At 31.4% G+C, this 5,993-nt stretch overlaps 1 pseudogene; it reads left to right on the forward strand.

Moving 5' to 3' along the window:
• The first annotated feature begins 578 nt into the window (after positions 1-578).
• Positions 579-1,369, forward strand: LOC144549316 (BTB/POZ and MATH domain-containing protein 1 pseudogene; annotated as a pseudogene).
• The last annotated feature ends 4,624 nt before the right edge of the window (positions 1,370-5,993 follow it).

Here is a 5,993-nt window from a genome sequence, read left to right on the forward strand (position 1 = left end):
TTGCTCTTCTCAATTTGATTAGTTGCATTCTCTTTAATTCTCATTTACGTTTTCATGAAACCTTTCACATTCACATTCTAAATTGAAATACATTAAACCAAACTTGCTATATATAATGAGAACAACACCACTTACTCATCAGAAGATTTATTTAAAATTCTACTTCTCTCCTACTTTCTTTTCTATCTTCACACTCGGAAACTCTTTGCAGAGGAGGTTATTTTTTTTTTTCCTTTTATACATTTATTCTGCTTGTATTATTTGTATGTTTCAAATTATAAAAACTGATGAGTACGTTTTAATCCCCAATTTCAGTATTGTTTTTATTTAATGATCTCAAATTCTTCTATTCCCCAAATTCAATATTTTAAACTCTTTATTTGTATCATGACCCAAATTAGTAGGCCATCGCATTTTGAGGTTAATTTGGAGATGTTAAGTGAATCGTAGAAATTGACTGGGTGGTTGGCAATTTTAATCTTGGAGGTCACACATGGGCCATTACATTCTCGCCATATGCTAGTTTGCCATGGGACATTAGATTGCATGTTTCACTATTGACTGAGACAAGAACAGAAATGGCTTTAGAAGTTGAATATAGCCTGTTTGACCATCAAAATGGGAGATATTCAGTTGAGGGTCTGAACAATGCGAAGACTTGGGGAAAGGTTTCTGAACAATGCGAAGACAGGGAGAAATTATAATGAGAGATCATTTCATGGACAATACAACTTTTCGATTGAAGTATCTGAAAGATGACTGTTTCATGCTTAAGTGTTCTGTGAAATTGGTTAAACCATTGTGGGTCGAATCAAGAAAGAAGCGAGTTATCGTGCCATCTTCTGATTTTCTTCAGCATTCCAAACAGTTCTGGGACAGTAGAGAAGGTGCAGATGTAGTGTTCCGAGTCGGTGAAGAAATATTTTCTGCACATCGGACCGTGTTAGCGGAACGCTCGTCAGTTTTCAAGGCTGAATTTTTTGGGCCGATGCTGGAGAGCAAAACTGAATGTGTAAAGATTAAAGATATTAAGCCAGAAGTTTTTAAACTCATGCTACATTTTGTGTACACTAACACTATCACTCTTAATGAGGATGTATCATTTGAAATGTCTCAGCATTTGCTGGCAGCCGCAGATCGGTATGGATTGGAAAGGCTGAAGCTGATCTGTGAAGAGAAATTAAGTGATAGCATTGATGTCGAAAATGCTACAGATATCTTGGTTTTTTCTGATAAGCATAATTGTGACCAGCTGAAGGAGATATGTCTTGATTTTGTTGCTTCTGAGAAGAATCTACAGGCTGTGATGGCAACTGATGGAAACCAGTCCTTTTATACTAAGAGACTCATTAGAGACGGTAGATTGTAAGAGGAAATGTATTTAAAAACATCCCCTTGTTAGGCTACTGGGGAATGAGTCTAAACGGGTCTGGATGACTCGAGTAATGGCTGTGCTGTGGGGGGTTTGGAGACAGAGGAATGCATGCATTTTTGGTCGGCAATGGAAGCCTGCTTGGTAACTGGTACGAGATATTAAAGAGGAGACGGAGATGTGGCTTAAGTGTTGTAAAAATAAGAATGCTATCTGTTGTGGTTTGACTGGCTGATAGCGGGAGGGTGTGGTGATTTAGTTTTTTTGAAGTTGTAAACAAATCTCCTTTTGTACACTGGATAGTCTCTATCTAGATATCAAAAAAAAAAAAAAAAAAAAAATCATCCCCTTGTTAGCAGTTAGAACTGGGTGATATATATTCGGCATTTTCAATATAAAATTTTGCTCATTTCAAGCGTTTGATATTCATGACAATTCAATTTTTATTGTCATTGGTTATTGTATTTTAGGTTCTTTACTTATTTATAATTAAGATTGCAGTTCGTGGACAATGATATTTGATGTTGTGTACAAATTATAAATTTACAATGGTGTATTAATTTACTTAATTTACTTCAATGGTCACACCACATTAATTCTTCTAAAAGTAATTATTTCATCAAAAGTTGTACTTTCCAAGTTAAAATATTTATGCCATTTGAGTCCCAATTACATCCAGAATAAAGTCTGAATTGTATCCACTGCCCTTCCATTTTATCTTCAACTTTCAAATACATACATAATCGAGTGCTAGGTCGATGCCAATTTTATGTATAAAAAGTTGAAAATATTTAACTCTACTTTGATCAGCACCAAAGGATTTCAAAAAACTTAATTTGTTAATATGGATAGAGAATATGTATATATGTCGTTTCTTCACACTCAAGATGCTTCCTCAGAATGAACTTGAAATGCCTTTAATTACTTTTTATATGAAAATAGATATATCAGTAAAAGGATGGACCAAACTTATTCGAGGTTAAATTTAGATTTATTAAACACTTTTATAAGTTGGATGTATGTTTTCGGTGAAAAAAAGGAGATTTCTGAACCTTTATGGGTTTATCCTAATCTCCTAACAGAGATAAAAGTTTGGTCTCTTACAAACATGAGCAGCATACTATGTTAATCATTAGTTCTCTCTAAAAAGTAAACTAAAATTAATAAGCAATGTTGGAGTCTCAAAGTTATATGTATTTAAATTATTTCCCTGATAAACCAAATAATATATTTTATGTATTTTACTATTTGTAGATAGGAAAAACCTTAATTATTAATTCATAAAATCATAGATATATTGCAATAGCATTAAAATGTTAACTGATATGACTTTAAGTGTGTGAACCTAAATTGTTGAATTCTATTCACTAATAATTAACGTGTTAATATAAAACATTGTAATTATTATTTTGAATATAACATAATATGAATTAACAAAACTAACAACAATTTTAAATAATATTAAGATTAAAAGAGCCTGATAAAAACAGATCATGTTTCAACTGTCAGGCAAAGCTAGGTCGGAAAATATCCGGCAGGCACCAAAGCTACATTTTTGAGTTAGCATTGAACGAATTAGTAAAAAAATAAAATAGCTCTCTAATTTGAGTTAGCATTGCCGATCTAAATGCGTAATAGAGAAAATAAAAGCATTTAATATAGGCTAAAATTGTAAAAGAAGCGGATTATGGTGGATATGGAAAATAATATTAGCCGAAATTTTTATTCATGTCCTCCATTAATTTAATATACCTCAATCACTATAAATTCTGGCGATTCTCATCATTTTTAAAATTTGAGGAATAATTGAGGAGTAAAATTGTTTAAATTTTTTTAATGATTAATATGAACCTCGCAATATAAAACCCTAACTAAATTATTAATAATTTATTTTTTTCGATTAAAAATTGTCACTCTCCAACAACAGGGCAGATAACCCGCCGCGCTTATCAGCACAAGGCGATTCTATCATGTTAAACAATCATATATAGATATACATATATTACCAATGACAAAAACAAGAACCACACACATAAAGAAACATTATAAGAAACATTATTTTAATTTTCTAATTCACATGAAATAAACAAACCGAGAATAAACCCTTTATGTTATAATAAAATACAATCTAAATACCATAGAGGATTTATGTTTGTAACAAACAAATAATTCATTTTGTAGCATGTTCTACAGTTCTCTGGTTCTACATTAATTGAACTTGTCTAGCGCTTTGCATCTAGAATCCACTGAGGTGGAAAAAATATGAGAGATTGAAAATCTCCCAGTGTGGTATTTAGTTCCAGTTGAGTTACCCAAAATGCAATGATCATAAATCTTATTTAATGCACAAATGTTTTTGCAAAAAAAAAAATAAATAATTTTCTATCTTGCGATCCAAATTCAACACTTATCTAACTACGGGTCATGCGCTACCACAAATACGGTGCCTACACAATTTTTGTTATGACTAACACATGTCATGCAAGGTAATACGTCCAATCTTGGAGGACATCATTGGTTAAATGTTAAGCTTGCTGGCTCTGAAGGATATTTGTTATTGAGTTACACAGAATGAGTGTAATGTGTAACAAATTTTGGAAAATACTGTATAAAATTGAGAAGATATTCATTTGATAATAGAGAAGTGAAGATAAAAGAAGAGAAGAAATAAAAATTATATTTCTTAATTATCTTTAAATTTGTATTAAAGGAATGAGAAAGAGAAAGACAATCGAAACAGATTGATTGTAGTAAGTTTCAATTATCCATTAAAACATTAAATATAAGCAAAATTGCTTACTAACCGAAATAGTATCACTAAAAATCAAAACACATATTTTATTTTATGTGTTGAAAATGTTATTGTGGATACTAATTTAAGAAAATAGTTTAAATTCGATTTACTCTGATATCTAAGATTAAACATTGAAAAAGTTATATAATTTTATTTAATAAGTATTATTATCAATAGTGGCTAACAATTTAAAATGACTAACGAAGTGAATTGAAAATTATAACTGAAAGATATATATAGTAGCTTTCACAAACAATTCATTTTTATTCATGACTTAAAAGCATGTGTCGACTTTAAAATTCACACCATATTTATGAGAGGAATCTAATTAACAATTGAAAAAAGTGTGAACGAAGAATAACCATTAATTAGTCCAATAGCCTATTATTTTAATCAAATTCACTTCCATGTTTTGCTCCTCCATCAGTAATTTTTCTCATAAAATAGGTATGAACAAACAAATAAAACTAATGAGAAATTTTGAAGATGTGATAAATTGAATTGATAAGCACATCAAGGTTTATTACGCCTCTGATTTACTGTCTTTGTATGTGGTGCTAAAGATCAATTTATTTACAACTCAACATCCAGAAATAATATTCGCGAATTAAAAAAACATTGGATTGGTGATTCATTGAAGTATATATATATCACTTGATATATGTGCTAGTCCAATGCGAAGTGACGATACAAAACTTGGATATTAATTTACACTATAATTATATTATAATTCTTTCTTGTAAATCTGGAGGGCTAATAATAAAAATAAATTTAAATATTCATTAGTGTACAAAAAATAAATAGAACACCACACTCCCACCAACCTTCCCTTATTCTTTATTTCATATAAACTTGAATCAATTCTTATATCAATAAGCTGCTGGCTATATAGCCGAATACAAGAAATGTATTAGGCACGCCTATCCTAGAAGGAAATAAATCATCTCTTGCTTTTTCTATTTTCTTTCTATTTTATAATATCTTAATCTATACAAATAGGAAACAGATCAATCTAACAAATAAGGAAACTAATAATATGGCACCTCTGTATGATGCACTGCCATATAGGTCAAATTAATGACCTTCCTTAACACCCTCTCTCAAGTTGGCAGGTAGATATCTACCATGTCCAACTTGACAATTAACTGCTCAAATATTCTCATAGAAACTGCCTTTGTTAGCACATCTGCTAGCTATTCTTCTGACCTCACATATGGAAATGATATGATCTTATGCTCCAAGTTGTGTTTGATAAAATGTCTGTCGATTTTTACATGTTTCGTGCGATCATGTTGTACCGGGTTATGTGCAATTTCAATAGCAGACTAGTTGTCACAATACAAAAACATTTCTTCTTGTGGTTTATATCCTAACTCAGTCATGAGTTTCCTTAGCCACAACAGTTCGCAAAGACCTTTAGACATTCCTCTAAATTCTACCTCTGCACTTGATAAAGCAACCACATTCTGCTTCTTGCTTCTCCAAGTAACAAGGTTTCCTCCCACAAATGTGAAGTAACCAGATGTTGATTTATGATCATTAATATTTCATGCCCAATCTGCATCTATATAACCCGAAATCTTCAAATGCCCATTCTTCTTGAATAATATCCCTTTTCCCGGATTCTTCTTGAGATATCTCAAAATTCTCATCATAGCCTCTAAGTGCTTTTCACTTGGTGCATGCATGAATTGGCTTACTACACTCACTGCATAAATATCTGGTCTGGTATGTGACAATTAAATAAGTTTCCCTATCAATTTTTGGTACCGTTCCTTGTTGGTGGTCTTATCATTCGAGTTTTCCTCTAACCTCAGATTTTGGAAA

The sequence above is a fragment of the Carex rostrata genome, chromosome 35 (assembly GCF_964058835.1).
Source record: "Carex rostrata chromosome 35, lpCarRost1.2, whole genome shotgun sequence".
NCBI classification, from domain to species: Eukaryota; Viridiplantae; Streptophyta; class Magnoliopsida; order Poales; family Cyperaceae; genus Carex; species Carex rostrata.